The sequence below is a fragment of the Cryptomeria japonica genome, chromosome 6 (genome assembly GCF_030272615.1).
Source record: "Cryptomeria japonica chromosome 6, Sugi_1.0, whole genome shotgun sequence".
Classification (NCBI taxonomy): Eukaryota; Viridiplantae; Streptophyta; class Pinopsida; order Cupressales; family Cupressaceae; genus Cryptomeria; species Cryptomeria japonica.
Window position 1 is genome coordinate 359,003,732 of NC_081410.1, and position 23,750 is coordinate 359,027,481.

Consider the following 23,750-nt stretch of genomic DNA (forward strand, 5'->3'; position numbering starts at 1 on the left):
AGAAAGGAAAATTAAGAATGGAAATCGTAGAAGGCTACATGAAAACTTATAAAAACTATGCTGGAATGATCTAATGTAAATAACAAAAATAACTCTGTTCTGGCTTGGCTGTAGGAATAGTCAGTGGATCTATTTCTAGTGGCTGCAGGAACAATCCAGGCATGAACTTCTACTCCAACTAAAGGAGAAATAATTTCAATGAACATAAACACAGGATCACTCACCAAGTGGGCCCCCTTGGATGAGTGATATCAAGCTTCCAACAAAATACTTTTAACAAATCAGAACAACATATTTTTCTTTCATTTCTTCCTGAAAATGATTACATGTTCTAAAAGAAAAACTCCAGAATGCTTGCCAAAATTCTCTGCTATATTCCTTTCTATCTGTCTAACCTCCAAGAAAGAGGAAGAGCTTATTATAAAGCAAAGGTCAACTACAATGGACAACTCAAATCACGCCTAGAAGAAGAGGTGGATGATTGGTAGATGAAGAAGATAACTAGAGCTTGGCTGCAGGAAATGTGGATCTAAATTGAACCACAATCTTTGCACGCCGTAGCGATATTTTGCGAACTCAATGCCCACTAGAGTTAAACTCCCATAGTGATATATGGATGGTCCGGTTATGCCATATCTTGCGCTCATTCGGCTCCTCTTCAGTTTGATCTCCAACTATCTCATACATGATTCTTCATTCCTTAGGCGCGAAAGGAGAAGATCCATCGCGACATCATTTATTATCTGCACTAAACAAGAACAACATACAAGGACATGCATACATATTTTACTTAATTAATACATTCATTAACTCACATATAACATTATCCCAAATAATTCACATAATAATAGGAACAAACCACTTGGCTGCAGGAATAGATTGGCGTGGCTGCAGGAATAGACCGACAAAATTCAAACATGATTTCATAAGTTCAGGTTTACACATGGAATACATATAGTCAATTCACAATACTTTACTACCATAATGCAACCCAAAAGATGTCAAAAACCTAAGAGTTTTGATGCTAAAAACATGACAAAGTATCAACTTATCAGGTCCATCTTTACTCATTTGGAAGGTTTGGAAGAAGAGGAATAGGTGCATTTTTTTGGATAAGACAGAGTCCCTGGAGAGGTTAAAACTAAGAATAAACAATGCTATAGAAGAAATAGTGGGAGCTACAGCGTCCCAGTATTTTAACTCGAGTGTCTCTTTCACTATAGAAGATCGAAGGATACAATCTTAATGGCCTGGTATTCATTTTAGGCCCATTAAGGAGAACTTCTAGGTTCAAACTAGTAGTGGTTGTTCTTCTAGTGCTTGTGGGAGAGACCTTTGGAGGGATGGTGGAAAGTGAATTTTGATGGTGCCTCTAAAGGCAATTCGGGACCATCGGGGGTAGGGGTCATTATGAGGGATTGGAAAGGGGAGATAATAGCATTAGGAGCTCAAAATTTGGAGGAAAGAACAAATAATTTAGCTGAAGCGTCAATGACTTTGTTAGTTGTCGTGATGAGTAAGAAATTGGGAGCTAGAAAATTGCATCTAGAGGGAGACTCACTGATTGTTATTCAAGAATTAATGAAGGGGGAGATAGAGGCATGGCATTTTCAAGGTTGGATTTACAATATTATTGAAGAACTAAATTCTTTTGATGAGTTTCAAATAAGCCATGTAAGGCGAACAAGGAATGTAGAGGTGGATATACTTTCCAAATGGGCTTTGACATTTGAGTCGATCGATGAATTAAGAGTGGAGGAGTTTAGACATGTGTTTTTTTAGGAGGAAGTGGGAAGTTGTCATTAATGAAAGTGGAGTTGAGTTAAGTACAGAGGACAAAGAGGTGATGGCAAAGGGTGACGGTCTTGTAAGAATTGAATATATTTTAATGATGGCACTCGAGTCGAGTGCACTTGCATTTAAAACTGTCCACACCGTCTCCAAGGCTTCATTTCGAAGGAAGCTAAATTTAGTAGAGCGTTATTGTAGAAGATTAACAGGCCAATGCTGGGAGGTGGTGAAGTGGTGTAGGGTGTTCAAATGGAAGCAAATTTTATGTTGCAGAGTAAGAAGCAGTTATATCCTTTTTATGGGGATGTAACCATTAAAAAATTGAGGGGAATGTTTAGGTTTTTAGATGAATTATTGGCCCAAAGTGTTTCTATAGTGGTGGGGGTGCATTCAACCTATAAAATATAGGTATAAAATGAAGATGGATGTTTTTTCACTTATAATGGCTTGGAGATTGGAGTTGGGAGAATCTACAATGATAATGCGTTGAGTAATGGAGATGATAGTACATGAGAACTTTATGGTTGGGATGGACTCTTTCTTGGAATGGGAAGAGTTAGGTGTTGGGTTTGATGTGCGGGAGGGCTTGGAGGTGGGTGTGGGTGGTGGACACACAAGTTTGTTTCCCTTCCTTTGGTGGATGAGGGGAATGTGCAAGGTTCATTATAGAGAGGAAGCAAGGCGTGGTTGGGATGCGTTAAAGCTGGTGGTTGAAATTAAAGAGCTGGATGTGGTTATTGTACTTGCTAAGGCAGAAGCAGATGGGGTACCGAGGAGGGTGTTATGCCCAAGAAAGCTGAGGGTGGAAAAGGATTGAGTTGCAGGGGTGGTGGCGGGTAGGCGATGTAGGAGAACACAATGAGTTGATTAACTCACAATTTTTGTAGTAGTTTTTGTCTGTTTTGGTTATCCATCTCTATAGTTCTTTTGTCAGTTAGTTGGATTGTGATGTAATCGGGTTGGTAACTCTGTGTTGATGACTGTATTAGGCAATTTTGGTGGTAGATTTTATATTGATGTGTCATAGTGATAGGAGTTGCCTTTTTTGAGAAATCAAAAACTTGGGGATGTTGTTATTATGATATGTAAGACTCTTTTTTTTTATTTCAAAAAAATATAATATATCACCGAGAAAAAAAAAACTACATCTATGATTTGGGGGATGACCCCACAACACAATGGTTAGCTGCGAGCCTCCTACATGGGAGGTCTTGGGTTTGAGTCTACTTGAGGCCCATGTGTCCCACATAGGTAATGGAGAGATAAGGTAATTGTTACCAAATTTTTCCTATAGCTAAATTTGGTGGCCTAATGAGGCCTTACACATTGAAGATGAAGAAAGGTACACAAATTTTTTTCATAGAAATCTTCATTTTGCACATCATGTTTTCAAAATGGAAGTTTATTTCATTATGCAAGTATTTTTCAAGAATTAATAGTAAAAGATTGCATAAAATAGCTTTTGTATTACAAATAATGTGTAAGGTTACCCACATAAGCCGTGGGTATGACTGATAAATGCATAAATAGAATGAGAGAAAGAAAGATCTGTCATTGCCTTTGAATGACGAACCGTTGGTTAGTTGAAGTTGCATCTTCGTTTCTTCATGCTCCTAAGTGCTCCTAGTATACCTGCAAAGGATGAAGAATAGATGTGTTAGAGCTTGGGATCTCCATTCTCTAACAATCTACGCATACACATATATATCAGACTACTAACCAAATACATCAATTTAGATCAAGCAACAGATATTAGAGGGATCAGTAGGATGCCATGAGATAACAACAAGTATCATGTTTAATCTAACTTTTTTGTTTCATGTGCAGATACAGATTTCATAAATATCAGGTATGTGGGTTAAAATGGGCTCCCACGAGGGTTGAGCTTAGCATACTAGTCATCACTCACGGGGTGACACTAATAAACTATCAAACATTGAACACAACTGTATCCATGGTCCCATATATTGGCATTCAATGACAATATTAACCACCATCCAATGACAATATATGCAACAACGAATAAAATTACATTCAAAAGTCAACACATGACTAAAGTTGTCACATGAGTAAAGACAGGTAAACAGACTCAAAACTAAGATCATATCAAATAAGCAAAGATAACTGCTAAGTAGAGTTTGCAACTAAAATCACAGTCAGTATTTCAAAGTTTTGACAGTTATAAAGCCTATCAAAAGAACACATTGGTAGAGATTGCAATAGACATAATTGCAGTATTCAAATGGAAAGTAAAAGAATTATCTATATTGATAGAGGTCTTAGTCCAATAGTAGTCTCACCAAAAATGGAAAGGGCACTATCAACAATAAGAAAAACAATCATAACTTCATAGGATAGTCATAAGGTCACGATCATAGAGATTTCATACGACAATAGAAGCATATAATCAATATTTATGAAGCATTTCAGTCAAGAGTTTATCTTAATCACACAACTTTTGAAAGGGTATCCTCAAAGTAGCTTCTATGTTTTGAGATAGATCATAATACTAAGGCAGATACAATGAATGCCAAATGACTGAGACAACCCATTCAAACACAGTGTCAAAGAAGTCAAATAAAGAAAAGAGCATGGTCAAGTTAAGGGCAGTGATAAGGTTTGTTGATAGTTATAAATGAAATCATTGGACTGTCTAGAGTAAACAAATTTAGAGAGTTACATCTTATGAGTCATGCATGCTTCCAGAAATGGTAGAATGAGCAGCAAATAAAGCACAATGATACACTAAACAGTTTGAGTAGTAGTCCATTCAAAGGTATTTACAAAGCATATTGTGAACAAGACATAAGAGTGTGTTTTTCAAGGACAGTAAAGGAGCAGAAAAGTGCTCTCATAACAATGAATAAGTTATCAGTGCAAACTTGAGACAATGACATAGAAGCCTGAAACATAACGAGCAATCATTCCTTTATTAGCAGTCCAAAGCACAAGTTTTAGATTTAAGAGCATCTAATAGTTTGTAGTAGTCACTATTAAATTTTGTCAAGGACCCAGCTAGAGCAACACTAAGATCATACAAGTTGCTTAAGGAGATACATACAGTCTTGAAACCCTTTACTGCTAGGGTTTTGATCCCAAACCAATACACAATAAGAAGAAAGCATATCATTGGTAAAGAGAGACAGATCTATGATTAAGTTGACATAGTCAAGATTCAATAGAAGACATCATCATCTCCATTTTCTTAATAAGAAGCCCATCGAAGGATGATTTGTAGATTACATTAGAGGTATGATAACAAAGGAATATCAATATTTGTAGGCCCTTAAGTATAGATAGGAAAGACTACAAGATAAAGTAGAAATAAAGAGGTCTGAGATAAATAATACAATGATATTGGACATAGCAGTCCATAGTGGAACAATTCCCAAAGTATAGTTATAGAAGACCTCACAGTCAAGAGAACACATTACACAGTGATTTGTATTAATCAAATCAAGGGCAACATCAAAGTGATAGCTACAGTCTAGGACACAATACAACAAACCTTATTGTTGTCAAAAGAAAGCAATAATCACAACCCATACCATGATGGTGGCATTCATTGCTATAGATATCAACACACAAAGCCACAAAACCCAGTGGGACAACAGTGGCATAGATGAACATAAAACATCTCCAGGATAGTCACAATAGACAGTCAAGAAATATAGTCAAAAGGCCTATAAGTACAATATCAGAAGTGGCAACAGTCAGGGAGGGGTTGTCACAGGGTCCAAACATAAATAGTATTAGTCCTTATGACTTATCAGCCTTGAACATGTTGGGTGAATATTTTGTGACTAGCGTACCAATGTCAAAATATATAATTCGCACATAGCTATGTCGAGAAATTAATCTCTCCTCTCAGCAAGGGGAGGTTCCTTTTGAAATTTCTTCTCTAATTAACAAGAAACTAAAATTTGTGGGTAAGTTTCAGGCATATAACTCTCTTTTTTCAGACTTTATGTATTTTCCCTCCACTTATTACAATTCTCTATCACTTATGATACTTAAAGAAATGAACAAACTACTCCAACAAATTACACCAAAACTTACAATCAAGAAGCACAAAGTCTTTCTTGAATGTAATTCTAACTAAGCTAATGATTACAAATGATAAGAAATTTAACTTGCAACTCAAAGTCTTCAAGTATAAATTCCCAATTCCTTAAACTACAAGTACTGGCAACAATACAAAGCCTACTACTAATCACTTAACATCAGAAAATTTCCCAAATATACAAATAACACATTCTATTTCCACAATTAGAAACTCTTTCATAAACTTTCACAATTTCACCAAAAGATTCAAGAACATAAGGAATGACTATGAGAATTAAACATAAGAATAATCCCAATCACAATCACAATCTTCTATCCAACACAAAGTTTGGAAATAAGCTGATTGCCATCTTTATTTCCTTGAATCAATGTTTACATTGAAAAGCACAAAGTCTTAGTTGGCACAAAATTTCGGCAAAGTTTTTGCTAAGCATATCAAAGATAAATATTACAAATGAGGGTTCCCTCTATATAGAAAAAAACTTGAGAAAAATGTGGGCATAATTGACTAATTCAATTGCATAGTCCCACTTGAATACAACTTATGCATAAAGAAAATGTGTAGCTACGACAAAACTTGCAGTGACTAAGAATGCAACTACATGAAAATAAAGTGTCAAAAAGGGGACACTTTATTCATCTTTCTCCTCATTGGATTTTTTGGAATTCCTCGAACTTGACCAAAACAGCTTCCATCTCGGCTTTGTCCGACATTTTGGTAGAACTAGTGATGACCCGAACACGGGAAACCGCATATTCAGCCTTCATGTATTTCTTTTTTCCATCTTTCAACATTGATGCAAGAACTTCAAAACTGACTTGTATTTCTAGAAATTTATCAAATGCATTCAATGTGAAATCTTGTTATGTATAGTGATCTATCAGGGAAAGGAATTCTTGTATGATGGCATCACTGGTCACAAGATTTTGATTATCACCATACAAATAACAAGGAATTTTAGATACCCTTGCTGAAATAAGATCAATCTCATCATCACCTTCCCTCTTCTCCCGATCCAGTTCCAAAATCATTGACCTTATTGTTTATTTCTTATGAGACAATAATGACAAAATCTAGACGTATTTCTCTCTTGTTTGAATTACTTTATTTTCCACAAGGAAGTCAATTTTGAAATCCTCCATTTTACTCCAAAGAGTTATGCTTTTTTCAATATCTTCTACCTCTTGAGATAAGAAAGTTTTGACACCTTGCATTTGACTTTGAATAGCTTCAAAGTCAGTCAACAACTTAATCGTTGAATCTAGAAGATGGGAACCTTCTGATTTCAAGCGAGCAATCAACTACTTGGCCCTTGATTCCCACCTATTCCACCTTCTTGAGAGCCTCAGTATCCATTGAAGAAACAATTGGCTTGATTTCGTGGGAAGATTGTGTGACCTTGAGAAGCACATTGATCAACTGCTCACATTTCTCCTTTAATTCATTCTTTTCATCTTTTTCTTGATCAAATCTTTGCATAAGAGAATTGAAAGTAGTTTGAGAGTCTAACTTGACACTCTCATGTGTCTCCACTCCAAGTTCTCCAATCTGCATAGTATAATCTCTAGGGTGAATATTATCTTTATTCTTTTCTGAAGATGGCACCATAACCTCAACATATTTCCTTTTGGTAGTACGATCCACCAGCACCCGAGAAACAGTCTTTGGCTTTTTAGTAATTTTGGATTTGGGAGGAGCCAACTATTCAAAATCAAATTCATATGGTGAAATTGTTAGGGTTCCCATAGATACTGAGAGGGACGGGGGGGGGTGAATCAGTATCTGACCGGTTATGAAATTTTCTTAAAACTGAATATGCAGAATATAAAGTAACAGTATACCGGTATGCAAGAATTAATGCAAATAACAGAATCAAAAGCATCCACATGAAAAGAACACCATAACACAAGATGTTTTACGAGGAAACCCGGTGTGGGAAAAACCTCGGTGGGATTTGTGACCCACAATATTCACTTATTGGCCAATAAGAGAATATTACTTACAGTAGGGGCCTGCACATGCAGGAAGGCCAACTGCCTAGAGCTCACTACTCAACAAGAAGTCACATTGACTTACAATGCGGATTTACATAAATCCAATATTCTGTACTGCTTTACAATAGCATCTTCAATGCCAGATTCAGTACCGGTTCTTGCTTTGTTCTTTACATATACCCTTGACCTATAATTTGCACATTAGGTCTGCCTTATAATTTATTTATTACATTCTATCCATATCCTACAAATGCCTACAATTATCTCTTTTATATACAAGAGTCATTTTACAATTTGTCAAGTTGGCTTACAATGATAAAGAAAATATTACATATCAGAAATCCTGTCGGCCTCTGTGCCGGTATACATATTTCCTTCTGTGCCGATGTACATCTTCTGTGCCGGTATACATATTTCCTTCTGTGCTGGTGTACATCTTCTGTGCCGGTGCCGGTGTAGATTGATTTTGTTGATGTCGGTGCACTGTTTTGTTTGAGTAAAGCATTGTCGGTATAATGTCTTGCCGGTGCCATAGGATTGCAAGGTTGCCTGAGTAATGCTTTGCCGATGCCATAGGATTGCAAGGTTGCCCGAGTAATGCTTTTCCAGTATAATGTCTTGCCGGTGCCATAGGATTGCAAGGTTGCCATCAATGACAAAACCTTCAATCACACACAATGTCTCATTGGAGTGCCCATATGCCAACAATCTCCCCCTTTGGCATTGATGGCAACACTCATGAGAAATTTCAAAAAGATATCCAAAAATGTGTATACCAAAAATGTTACCAAAACTGTTTACCAAAAATGTGACAGCTCTGAGCATGTGATCCCTGTGTTTTGAATTTTCTCATCTACTACTCCCCCTTTGGAATCAATGACAAAGGTTAGTAGATTTGTAGTTGTACCAATTCATAACCTCAACCTTGTAGTTGGGTGGTTATTATCTGAAGAATATCTCCCAAAATTAAGTTTATACCATCCATAAACTTCTTGCTCTCCTTTATTGCTATCTCAGTTCTGTGTACTGTACCGGTGAGATGCTGCAAGTGCTCTGTCGGTGTTTTACTACCCTGTGTTAGTGTCTCTGAGATTTCCTTACGCAGAGTTGCTAAATAGTCCAATCTTGGACTTAGTTTAGATCTCAAAAATTTTGCCTTGTTTATTATTTTCTCTTTTTCTCTTTCTAATTTGAGCAATTCTTCCTCAAAATTTGTTATCTTTTCCTCAAAAACTGATAATGTATTGGGTGAGTTAACAAAATTATCAGCAAGTTTATTGATCTCTTCCTGTACCTTGCTCATCTTTTTGTCTACATCCGTGGTCAAAAAGTTTATCTTACAGGTGTCTTTATACAGAGTTTTGTACTCTTTCAATAAATTGTACAGTTCCGGTAGAAGTGTGTCAAATTCCCTATTACACTTCTTTATTTCTTCTTCAAAGAATTTTTGTTTCTCTTTTTCTACACTTGCCTTTACAGTTTCTACCTTTGTTTGCTCAAAATTTCTAGAAATATATTTACAAAGTGTATCCAACTGGCCTAAAGAATCTTTGTTGGCTATATTACAATTTGGAGCTATTAATTTCAAAACTGGAATTGAATCATCTATTGCTTTATAGGCTTGTGAGCTATAATCAGTTATTTTCTTGATAGATTCGAGCAATACCTCTGTTACATTTGATGGTGACCCAGTAAACTGAGTGCTGGTGGAAGGGACCATGCTGGTATTGACCTCTGGTAGGTCTGTTTGTGTCTCCATCTCTTTAAGCAGAGTTTTTCCTACATCATTTCTTACCGGTGGCATCTGTTCTGGAGCCTTTAGCTCTGTTGGTTGCTCTATTTGTGTTCCAGATTCCATCTTTTTCTCTGAATCTATTGCCGGTTGCTCTTTATTATCAGATTTATCTGTGGTATCCTTATCTACCACTATGTTGATTTTTTGAGTATCAACATTCATAGTATATAGGACTTCAGGATTAGGATTGTTATCCTCTGTGTCCATGCTCTCAGCTACCGGTTGATCTTCTGCAGTTGTTTTTACCAGTGGAGTATTTAAAGGAGGTGGGGGTAAGTTGTCTCTAATCTTGATACTTGGCGGTCCACCAACTTTACCTTTCCCTTTGTCCTTTTGATATACCAGAATGGGCTTGGGATTCATATATTCTTCTTGTTTTTCTTTTTCAACCAAGAATCTATCCCAACCATCTTCTGTTTCAGTTGAAACTTTAGTAACTCTACCTGCCATTAATGATATTTGCCAGTGTGCAGTGGAAAAGACTATCCGGTTGGCCTGAGCTATCAAAGCATCAATTTCCTTAGGTGAGTTGACCGGGTATACTGCAAGTAATTTTTCTATTTTAATTTTCTTATCCAACTCAATTATTCCTTGCCTTCTGGCCTCAAGTCTTTTATATAATTCATCAGGAATTTCATTTAGGACTTGCATCAAAATTTTTTTATACATGTCCATGTGTAGTATAACACTTTCCTCAACTTGTCCTTTCTCATCTTCTGATAGGGTGTCATAGATTTTCCCTATGTTTTTCAATTTACCTTCCTCTGTGATTTCATTCAGTAATATGTCAAAAGGGGCCAAGTTAGTGTCTGTCTTCTTCTTCTTTTTGGGGGTCAGCTTTTTCTTAGGTGTGGCTTCCTTGACTGGAGACCTTACAGCTTGTTGCTTCTGTCTTGTCCTTCTAGGTGAAGGAGTGGATACCGGTGAGGGGTCTCTTTTCCTAACAACTCTTTTGAAAGTTGCTGGCATATCTCCTTCTGAGGAGGTATCTACCGGTGATAGATGAGTTTCAGGCTGTTGGGCTACCAACTCTTCTTCTGTTATGCCAGTTTTCTTTAATACATCATATTTTAAGGCTTTTGCTTGCCTGCTTCCTTTCCTCATAGATGCCTCAACTTTCTTTACTCTATTTTTAGATTGAATTTGACTTTCAATGTGCTCAGCACTACCAAATACTTCTTCCTTTGGTTCATTGGGGGCTTCCAGAAGTGCTTTGGCATAAGTTTCCACTATGTGGTCATCTGTTTCATACCCCATTTCTGTAACCTAGATTGTTCTTGGGATGACTACTTCCATCCAGATCTCATCCTTTTTTATTACAAAGCATATATCATCCTTGTATTTGTTGACAATTTCTTGTGATAGTCTGATCCTCTTATTCATTTTGACCTTTAGTGCTTGAAAATACTCATGGATATTCTTTTCTTTATTTTCACCCATGTTGTTGAATAAGTCATACAATTGTTTTCCTACCGGTATGTCAAATCCAAAATCCTTGTTGCCTATACCAGGAGCCTGTTTGGTTATATGTAACATTAAGCATACAATCAAATTTCCAAATCTAAAGGTTCCTTTCTTATCCTTCTTGATTTTTGCTAAGTTGTCAATTAACTCATCTTTTAACCATTCACAAATATCAATTTTTATATTGTCCTTAACCATATTATAAGACTTTTTATGCATAAACTGGAAACAGAGTTAAGCCTATTTGCATGAGTTGCTTTGTAACCTAGAATCATGCTAATGAATCTCACATTTGTATCAGTCACATCATTAACCCTCAATGATCTTTTGTCGGATGTTGCACCAGTTAATTTCATTACTAGGTCATTGGAGACCTTCTTGGTTTTGTTGGGTCTGGTACCGGTGGAAGGTAACCCTATTACTGCTTTCATAGCTACCTTTGTAATTTTATGCACTGAGTCAAGCCAAAAGAATGAGCCATGTACCCTGCTAAGAACTATCCTAATTACTTCCTTGGGAAATTCAGGAATGGAGAGGATTTCAGTGAATCCTAGTGTTTCAACAATTTTATGTTCAGGTTTCACATTTCTGGCATTGTCACATATAATAGATTTATACATGTTTTTTATTTCTTCATCACCTAATTCTTCTATGTTGCAATGAATAACATTCTAGGGTCTTCTGCATAAACAACACCCTTTGGAATTTGGGAAAAAGCACCTGTATTGTCATCTTTCTTAGCTACCTCAGGAACTAGCTCAAACACGGGCCTAGGTCATTTTATAACCTCGACTACTGTAGGGTTTGCTATGAATTCAGGTGCAGAGGAGGATGCCATGATGATAAATACCTTTTTCTACCTTTGGATGGATTGATTGCTGAAGTGCTTTGCCTCTTTGCTTGGAATGCCTTAGCTCGGAAATCTTTGTGCTCTCTGAAAGTTTGAATTCACGGTGAAATGAAATGGAGCCAAAAACCATATTTTATAAAGTCTTTTCTGCTACCTACCACATTAATTGTTTGTCGGCAATGTATTAACTCAACTTTATTTGCTGGTAATGGAGGATTTTCAACTTCTTTTCTCTAACCGAGGGAATAATAGCACATGTGTCATTAAATTGCCAAACCCTCAAGATAATTTTCTTCAATTTGATGAAGAACATCCTACCGGTGGAGCATTGCTCTGTCCTGCCGGTGAAGCATTTGTTGGTTCTACCGGTGGAGGAGTAACCCCAATATTTAGATCACCTTTTCTAATCCATTGCTTTGAAAATTCTTGCTTAACCTCTTCAACCTTTTCTTTACCTTTCAAGCTAGTACTTTTGTTATCTATCGGTGTACCTTTACTTCTATAGAATTTAGCAATATGACCAATCTTGTTACATGCATAACAAGTTACATTATTTTTCTGAATAGCTTTCCCATAACCTATGCCGGTTTGTGTTCTGCATTTATTTGATAAATGACCAAATCTTCCACTAACATAACATCTTACATTCATTCTGCAATTTTCAGAGTTATGACCAATTTTGTTGCATTTGGTGCATTGACCGGTGGGAGGATTGATGTTCTGATAATTCCTAGATCTACATTCATTTGCCCTATGACCATATTTATTACAATTAAAGCATTTTCCATTGAATTTGTAAGTATTAGAGGGTCTTACCGGTTTGCTTTGATCCTAGGTATTTGCAGTACCGGAGCTTTCTCCAACTTCAAATCCAACTCCAGAAGTGTCACCTTTGGGTTTTTGATTCTTCAATAAGGTACCAAGTTCTTCTTAGCTTTTCTTGAATTTTTCTTTGTGTTGATTTGCAGTTTCCAATTCCCTTTCCAAGATCTCTTTTTGTCTCATTAGTTCATTCGAGTCATTTTGAGTATGCATCAGATCTATCTTCAACATGTCATTTTCATAGCTAAGTCTTGTGTTCTCATTTGCTGCATCACTTAGTCTTCTGGTCAATTCTTCTTCATTCCTCTTTCTGTCCTCAATCTCTTTGCAAAATCTCATAGTCATATCCTGCATTTCATTTTTTGTTGTCATGATCTCTTGTTTCAATTTGCTTATCATATCATTTAATGATTCCTTTTCATCATTTTCATTTTGCATTTTTTCACAAAGTTCTCTTCTCTTGTTTCTTGTAACAGTAAGATTTTCTTGAAGTGCTTGAATAATGTCCTGAGCTGCTTTTAAATCATCTTCTAATTTGATATTTTTCAACTTCTCTGCATCATAGTCAGTAAGAGCTCCTTTAAGTTACTTCATTAGATTTTCCATCTTTACCGGTGTCAAGATCTTCCTCAAGCTGTTAGGCTTCTGAAAATAGAGGACCAAGCTCTGATACCAATTGTTAGGGTTCCCATAGATACTGAGAGGGGGGGTGAATCAGTATCTGACCGGTTATGAAATTTTCTTAAAACTGAATATGCAGAATATAAAGTAACAGTATACCGGTATGCAAGAATTAATGCAAATAACAGAATCAAAAGCATCCACATGAAAAGAACACCATAACACAAGATGTTTTATGAGGAAACCCAGTGTGGGAAAAACCTTGGTGGGATTTGTGACCCACAATATTCACTTACTGGCCAATAAGAGAATATTACTTACAATAGGGGCCTGCACATGCAGGAAGGCCAACTGCCTAGAGCTCACTGCTCAACAAGAAGTCACACTGACTTACAATGAGGATTTACATAAATCCAATATTCTGTACTACTTTACAATAGCATCTTCAATGCCAGATTCAGTACCGGTTCTTGCTCTGTTCTTTACATATACCCTTGACCTACAATTCGCACATTAGGTCGGCCTTATAATTTATTTATTACATTCTATCCATATCCTACAAATGCCTACAATGATCTCTTTTATATACAAGAGTCATTTTACAATTTGTTAAGTCGGCTTACAATGATAAAGAAAATATTACATATCAGAAATCCTATCGGCCTCTATGCCGGTATACATATTTCCTTTTGTGCCGGTGTACATCTTCTGTGCCGGTGCTGGTGTAGATTGATTTTGTTGATGCCGGTGCACTGTTTTGTTTGAGTAAAGCATTGTTGGTATAATGTCTTGCCAGTGCCATAGGATTGCAAGGTTGCCTGAGTAATGCTTTGCTGGTATAATGTCTTGCTGGTGCCATAGGATTGCAAGGTTGCCTGAGTAATGCTTTGCCGGTATAATGTCTTGCCGGTGCCATAGGATTGCAAGGTTGCCATCAATGACAAAACCTTCAATCACACACAATGTCTCATTGGAGTGCCCATATGCCAACAGAAATTACCCATTTCTTTCTTTTGGGTGCTACTATATCCATCCATTGTGGTAATTCTATGTTAGTGGATGGAGTTGTGGCCTCCTTTTGAATATGAAGTGGTATCTGAGGAACATTCTGACTTGAAGTTGCAGCAGTTATAGATGAAATCATTGGTATCAAGGTTGCAGTGACCAATGGTGTTTCTGTTGATGGAGCAATAGTAGCCGTTATTGATGCCTCCTTGGAAACAACTATGGATGAAAATGTGGATGGTGCACTAGTGGCAACAATGCTACTCACACTGAGTGGAAATTCAACTATGATGGTCATGGAAGGTAAGGCCACCATCTGTTTCTCTTCAAATGCTTGTTCCATAGATTCAATAAAATCCAAAATTGAAGACTCAATAATGGACGAGGGAACATCATAAAAACTGGAGAGACTAGACAATGTAATATATTGTTGATCACCCTCCTGTTGTGGTATTTCCATATTTAACCCTTCATTATTATGTTCTTCTTCTTGATCTGAATTAGATTCAACAGAATGAATAATAACCTGTGTAGGAGTTGATACCTATGAAGTGGTGGGAGTATCACTCTCATCTTGATGAGCTAGCTCTTCAACTTGTATTTCCTCTTCATGAGAAATTTCTCCTTATCCTTATTCTTTTTCTTTTTCAATCTCTTCAATAGCTTGCTGCTCAGGCTCCTTTGTTTGTGTCACTTGTACTGCTGAAGAAGATTCACCTCTCTTTGACCCTTTGATAGTGAATTTGATTTTAAGTCCTTTTCCCTTGGATTGTGTTGAAGGGATCGATGGTGGTGCTTGCACATCTGCTTTGCTTTTGGTCCTCAATTCAGCTGTGGATGTTTTACCAACTGGACCATCACTGTTATCGTCAACACCAGAACTGGCAGGAAGTTGCTTCATTATGATCTTCTTCTTCAATAACCATGCATTAGTATTGGCCAAAATAGGGGCAATTATTTGAGTAATGGACTTACTTTCCTATTTTGACCACTGAACAAGTGGCAATAGGGAATAAACAATCTTCTGTTTAAAATAGACTGGATCCACTATATCATCAGTATCCTCCATGGTCATTGGGATTTTAGCCAAATCCAGATTTTCAATTTGCTCCAATGTAAGGTGACTAAAATCCATCCTTCTCACATCCTCTTCATCTTGACAATCAGTCCATACATCTTCAAACCTATATACATGAGTGTACTTTATTTTGAGTTTGTTCTTCATTCCATGAAAATCAAAATTATTTCGAGTTTTGAATCTCTTCATGGTGTTCCATTGAATCTCTTCTTCCATATTCTTTGTTCTTTAGGTTGGTCATTACTGAATATCGACCAATAGCTTCTGGAAAATTTAAGCCAGTCTTATGAGCCTGTGACTGCTTTTCATGCACATGTTAGGGGTCCCACAGATACTGAGAGGGGGGGGGTTGAATCAGTATCTAACTGGTGATAAGAATTTCTTAAGTTAAAACATGCAGAACATAATATAACAGTGTACCGATATGCAAGAAATAATGCAATAAACAAAATCAAGAATATCCACATGAAAAGTACACCATAAAACAGGATGTTTAACAAGGAAAATCAGTGTGGGAAAAACCTCGGTGGGATTTGTAACCCACAATGTTCACTCACTGGCCAATAAGAGAATATTACTTACAATAGGGGCCTGGACATGCAGGAAGGCCAACTGCCTAAAGCTCACTACTCAATGGGAAGTCACATTGACTTACAATAAGGATTATACTAATCCAATGACTTGTACTACTTTACAATAGCATCTTCAATGCCAGATTCAGTACCGGTTCCTGCTCTGTTCTTTACATATACCCTTGACCTATATTTCGCACATTAGGTCTGCCTAATAATTTACTTTATGCTCCTTCCCTCTCTCTTTCAAATGTCTACAATGATCTCCTTTATATTTAAGAGTCATTTTACAATTTGCCAAGTCGGCTTACAATAATAAACAAAATATTACATAACAAAAATCCTGTCGGTATACATGTTTTCTTCTGTGCCGGTGCCGGTGCTGGTGTAGAGTGATTTGTTGATGCTAGTGCACTATCATGTCAGTGTAATGCTTTGTCGGTATGATGTCTTGCCGGTACCATAGGATTGCAAGGTTGCCTGTGTAATGCTTTGCCAGTATTATGTCTTGCCGGTGCCATAGGATTGCAAGGTTGCCATCAATGACAAAACCTTCAATCACATACAATGTCTCATTGGAGTGTGCATATGCCAACATCACATAGATCAATTGCTGACATAACTCCATGAGTATAATCTTATAAGATGGATATCTTGGCAAAATGAAAGGTTCACCTGTGAAACATCCTATGCAGATGTAAGTGAATGTAGGAAATTGGAGAAAGACACAACCAAAATGAGAAACCTTATTGTATGTTGCTTCTGCAAGTCTCTTCTTCTGTAAGTCCTTATCAAACATACATTTCCATATAGCAAAGAAGGCATCATTGACCCTTCTGAAATGACTTCCTTGATTATTTATTGTGAGCTGATCATAATAGTTCCAAATAGGTACTAACCTCCTATTGCCCTTTGTAGACAAACTTGGATATTGCCTCATAGAGGCGGCTGCATACACAAGGTATGAGGTCGTGTAGAAATTCAGTGTTATTTTGACCTCTTTCAATTGTGCACAAAGTGCATCACTAATCTGGTCACCCCCATCTATCTTGGTAGTTTCCTTTCTGACTATGTTCATATAATAACACATCTAGTTTTGAAAATAATGAGAAAATTTTAAACCCTTTACTCATGCTAGCATTGTAACCATATCATTGTATTCCTCATTGAAATCACTTCTATGAAAATATTTTGGCCATCTTGTATTGGTGGAACCCCTAGCAGAAGATAGGAAAATAGTATTGATCATTTTCATACACTTTGCTTCATTTTTCTCAAAATATTTTTGAGCACTTTCTTGAGTAATGTTATCTACTTCCTCAACTGGAGAGCCCTTGAGTACACTGTTAAATAAAAAACTATCTAATGTCATAACAACAATCTGGTTGGCATCCTTTACTTGTCTTGTATTTGGATCAAAATGATCCACCACTGCAAGTAAAAAGTCTGGATCATGAGCTACGAATGGGAAGGAAGCATATTTGTGTAGCTTTGATTTGATCAAACTTGACATATGTGAAGGAACTAGCTCAAATCGATCAATGAACTCCTGCATATTCACATGACCAATTTTTGTATCCCTTATCTCCTTGACATTGGAGTCAACTGAGCTTTCTAGAAACATGTTCAAGTATTTATCATACTTGTACTTCATTCTTTTTATCGATGGCTTGTTTGGTGAGGACTATAACTGACTTGAGGAAGGCTCTTATTTGCCTTGAGCAGGCTTTGACATTTGCAAAGTACTGCATCCAACACTGAGGATTAGCATTTTGAAAATCATCACCATCAGAAAAGAAAATTTTATCAATTGGAACAAGAATCCAGAGCTAAACTGGACTTGTGAAAAAGATTGTTGAAAACTGACAGCTCGGAGAAAAAAGTCCGACATGTCAATTAGAAACCAAAATTCCCACATCCGACTTTAAAGTCTGATGTGTAGGAGAAAAAACAACATGAATTGCATATCTAACTTTAAAGTTTGATATGAAAGTGGGAAGGACAATCTTCGCAGATTGAACTTTAAAATACGACCTGTGCTTTAACAACATGCAAAGGTAATATGCACATCAGAATTTAAAGTCTGATGTGTAAACTAAAAAGGAAATGCAATCGATGACATGTCAGGTAATCTGACTTGTCAGCTGAAAAAGACACAAAGATAGACAAGTCGGGTTTTAAAACCCGACATGTCATTTGGGTAAAACATGATCTGTTAACATATCAAACTTTAAAGTCCAATATGTTAACCAAGGGTAGAATAACACATTGCTAACTATTATGCCTTGCATATCTATTTCCCCATTAGTCTCCTTGCATCGAAATTTGGGTCCCCTTGTTTCTTCTTTTCTTTTATTTTTGACCTCAAAACTCCGGAGTTCCAGAGTTCCGACGTCCCTTTGTTTTATTTGGCTTTTGACCTCAAAACTCCGGAGTCCCAGGACTCCCTTTTTTTTTCTTTGGTTTTGACCTCGGAACTCCGGATTCCCAAGGTCCCTTTGTTCTTTTTTTTGACCTCGGAACTCCAGAATCCCGGAGCCCCGAGGTTTTGAGTCTTTTGCCTTGGAACTCCGGAGTCCCGAGGTGGAACCTCCTTTTCCTTTCTTCGGAACCCCAGACCCCTGGAGTTCCGGGGTGGGGTGTTTCTTTTCTCGTGTCAAGCTCAGAACCTTAGGACCCCGGAGTCCTGAGGTCGTGTTTAAAGCCTTCGTACGGACAGGCTTGGGATGAGCTATAAATACGGATGATGGACTTTTAAAGTTCATTTGTGCATTCAGAGCTCCTCCTCCCTAGCTCCAAGCCGCGAACCTCCAGACTTCCAAGCTTTCCTTGGCATTTTTAGGCATTTCGACTCACCAGGTTGGTGATTTTTCTTTTGGTTTATAGATTAGATTTTCTTTCCTCCTCATTTTTTTTAGTTGTTTGTTTTTGTTTGTTTTCTTTTCTTTTTGCGTGCCCTAGTTTTTGACCCTAGAACCCTGGACCCCCGGAGTTCTGGGTAGTTTGTTTTCATGCGCCCGAAACCCCAGAGTTCTGGGTAGCTAGCTTGACCTAAGCCTCGAACCCCGGAACCCCAGAGTTCCAGGTGGCTCCTGTTTAACCTAAGCACGGAACCTGGAACCTCAGAGTTCCAGGTGGCTCCTGTTTAACATAAGCCTGAAACCCCAGAGTTTTGGGTGGCTCCTATTTAACCTAAGCCCGGAACCCTAGACCCCCGGAGTTCCAGGTGGATCCTGTTTAACCTGACCCTAGAACCCTAAACCCTCAGAGTTTTGGGATTCCTTTTGCATACAACTTAACCCCAAAACCCCAGAGTTCTGGGCCTTCTTCACTTGTGCCTAGCCCAGGACCCCAAAGTCCCGAAGTAAATCAACTTTTATGCTTATTATCAAAGATTGAGGATTTATGTTCTGCTTGTAGGTTCGAGTGGTTAGATGGACTCATCCTCCAACAAAAGAGGCAAATAAATTGATAGACTCCTAGCCACCATGAAATATCATTATCAAGGACAGGTCTATTTTTCAAAGCTCGAGGATCAAGTTAGATGGGTCACAGATACTGAAATCGGCCATATAGAAATTGAGGATATCAAGGCTCAATTGGACAAACCTAGTCTGGAGGCCCTCCATAGATGAATTAAGAGATCAGGCCTAGTTGAAGCTACTACCTTTCCACAGTCATTGCAGGCACCAGAGTTCATAATGACCATTGCCCCATTTTATAACTCAGAGACTAGAAAGTGCATACATGCACAGGGAAAACTAGTCATAGACTTGTCTCTAGATATGCTCGGGTTCATTTTTGGTATCCCAACTAGGGAGGAGATATTTTTGTTAACCGAATAAGAGGCCTTAAAGGCATGGAATGACAAAATATCAACCAGTAAGAGGCACATGAATACAAACTAGTTGGAAGAAGAAATAATGACATGTCTCAAGGCAACGAAGATCCCGAGGGCGGATTTCAAAGAGCCTCAAGGAGACTTAATCATTATGCTTAGCAGGGCCTTTGGCAAGCCGGATTGTAAGCATTTTCATCCCTGGATGTTCCAATTCATGAGCACTATTTTAATAGGGAAACAATACTTTGACTGGCCGCAGATCCTCTTCGATAATATCTGCAAGCAGATGAAAGAAGTTCATCATACCCAAAAGTTATTTTTCACATCATATGTCATCTAGGTAGCTGCTAGAGCTGGAAAGTTTCCAGGGCTACAGGTAGAAGGTCAATTGGGAGAGGAGGAAGGACAAAAGAAGGTATGGGAGTATTATTTCCAACTCACTCTAGCCAATGCAAAGGCTCATTTCAAGAGAGTTAATGATGCCTTCATTTTCCCAATAATATTCAAATTGACAGGAGATGCAGGATATCGGATTAGCCCAAAGGCCATGGCTATCATCCAAGAGTGGGCATGTTGGTTTATCCAAAACCCACGCTCTACTTACATCAAGGTTAGCGGATTCACAGGGAACCCAATGTTGCTGCCCCGATACTACAATGATAGGATAATTTTGCTAGAATATGTAAGGCAGCTCATGGGCCTCTAGTCACTTTTGTCATCAAAACACAAAGCAGGTATCGATTTATCAGTATCTATTGGGTACTTTGCATGTTCTAAGATATAAGTGGCCAAATTAGCAAAACAAGAGCTTCAAGATTTTAAATTGAAGGAGTATGATCATGCTAGGGAGTTCTATGATCCCTACGGGAAACTTAAACAAGCTATGCCTAAGGCACATGAGGGGCACAAGCCTAGCTTAGAGGACTTTTGGGCCAACCTGCAAGACTATTTTGAGGTTAGGGAGAAGAGCTCTAATAGGTTATCTATGCCATAGGTAAGAGATTTCAGAATTGAAACTAACCTCCCTAAAGACCTTAGGGATGATGGGGACTTACTTTATCCAATTTATAGGGAATCAAGGATAGATAAAAGGCCCCTCTCCCCAATAAAATGGTCTGCAAGTGAAGACACAAATATGGAAAAGGTCTCCCAAGTAGTCATCAACAAGACCAAGCAATGGCTAGGCCAGAGGGTAAGGCCCAACGTCTCAAAGGTGAAACATAAGGAATCCACTTTAGGGGTACCTCAATCAAGGGGCCATAAGGAGTATGCTCGGAAGACAAGGTTAGCCTCAAGGCAAAATACCTCCACTGATCCAGATGAGGAGGAAAAACCTTGAGAAGGTACTGAGGACTTAATCAAGAAAATCCAAGAAAAGATGAGGGAGTTTGAATTGTTAAAGAAGGCAGTGGACCTAGGAGTGACCGATGGATTGGGAGTAGTACCACTTACCAAAGTTCTCCCACCGAGGATGGCTATAGGGAAGACTGCAGGAGAGGGTACCCAAGAGAAAGAGGAAGATATAGAAATTATTGAGGATATACCTACTCAGCCACCTTCAATAGAGGCCACACATGCTCCAAACACCAACGCCCCTGTACCACCACTAGCTAGTATTCTCGCAGGGTAGCTTGGAGTGCAAGGCTTCAGTTCTATCACTGAAGGAGTAAAAGTTAGAAACATCGAGTCGGATTCAGATTAGGAGGAAGAAGATCTTGAGCAACAATGGTTGTTTGAAGGTGAGAAAGAAGGGGATGAGGTAGAGGACCTATTGAATGAAAGATTAGTTCTAATCCCTCAAGATCAAGAGGACCTCCTCAAGGACATAGCAGCCAAGTAGGGTGAAACAGAGGCAGATGAGGAAGAGATGGAGTTCAATGAAGAGGTCAGTGGAAAATCGGGTGAAATACATAAGCAATAGGCTCTCCAAGTCAATCTATCCTGGGCAAACAAAGGCAGAGGAAAGAGATGAAGCAGAGGAGCAGGCAAACGTCCATGTTATAACTGCAGACATAGTATCGCATCAAGGTGACAAGGATAAAAATATACCGCAATGGATTGAGTTCACTTTTGAGAAGAAAAAGAGAAAAGTGGAGCTTCCCAAGGTCACTTTACAACAAGTAATCACTGAGGAGCCACCGAAGGTTAAGAAGCTAAAAACCATTCATCATTTATCAAAAATGGACTTTGGTGAAGTGATTGCAGATGTGGTAGTTCCACTCTAAGTTGAGGGACAAGATTCTCCCAAGTATCAAATATCCCAGGTAAATTTGGGTAAACAAACCAAGTGAGGAGAGCTAGACACTTTGGAGCTAGCCACAAGTGTTGTTAGGGGGCGTGTAGAAAAGGAGCATACTTCAAACATGGAGCTCAAGGCACAACTAGGGCAATACAAGCAACTCCTGATTGAAATGAGCAAACCTCTAGACTCCTGTAGAGCTAATGACCTACCTTCAACCTCATCTCTACTAGAGGGAGATGTAAAGGCACTAGTGGAGGTGAGATGAGTGGCTGCTGCAGTGAAATCATGGACCCAAATGAATGTAGCTAAGATTAGGTTGTTCTTGCAAAGTACGGTAGAGATATATCATAAGGCATTATAGGCAGGCAGAGCTTTGGCTTCCTGTTCCATGCAATGAGAATGAAAGTCAAACATTTTCAATAAACAGTTCTGAATTTTGAAAAATATATTGTAGCTAGCGGAAGAGACAGTAATGGAGGAAGACCTCTTAGGAGGTGACAACTATGAAAACTTATAGTCCTATGTATACATTTTGGAGCTGAAGATTGAAATGCTTCAACAATATATCAAGGATATGACGGAGATTTGAGACCCTCTCCTCAGGGAAATTTTTTCGTATGAGAGTTTTGTAAAGAATATGCTAGGACCTTCTAGCCTTAGATTAGCTGATACAAGAATAATGGAGCAGCAACAAGTTTTGGATCAGTGGGATGCATATGAGGTGCAACACCTAGGATCCTCGACCCAGTTTGATGTCACCCTTATGGATAGGTACACATATCTGATTACTCAGTGTCAAGAGGTGGTAGGCACGGTGAAGGAGTTAGAGGAGGGGAGAACGCATGCGGATGAAGTTTTGAAGAAGTATAAATTTAGAGTTAAGAATGTAGCTGATCCTCTAGTTCAAGTAGTTGCATGTATAGTTGATAATTATAGAGATTTTACCAAGAAATAAGGGATAAACGCATAATTGCTAAAGATGGAAAAGCTTTTTCATAAATCCTTAATCTTGTATTTTTAGCTACAGCTCCTACTCAAGTTCCAATTTTGAGAGAAATTCTGCATGACTACGAAAATGTGGCTCACCTAGCAGGGTCTTTGTAGTGCTCATGCAGTCCCCATTTTGTAGTTGTTAAGTGGAGTGTTAAGGCATAAACTTGCAAGTTAACTGCGACTCCTAGTTTCAGTTCTTAATTTAGGGTAGGGTTATTTCCTAGATAGTAGGGCAGAGAGCTTCTATAAATTGAGAAGTTGGATTCATTTGTAAGGGTCCCCAAATTGATGATTTGTGGCCCACTTAGAGATTTTAGAATATTTTATAGATTAAGTTTGAGTTATTTTTGTTATACATTTATTTGAGATCAATATGAGAAGCAACTTGTGGATTGCTTGATCTACGTCTATGTTCTACCAAATTGTTCTGTGTAATCTAGTAACATCTATTATTTGGAGTTAGTTACGTGGTTTAAATCTTTTTGTTTACCATTTTATGAGTCATATTGCGCATGCCAGTGGTGTATGAGAATTATTGCGATAAGCCATATTGTTGATGATTTTGTTTCCATAAATCGGTGAAATTGATGATTTCGCAGGTTTCCTGGAGGTCCGT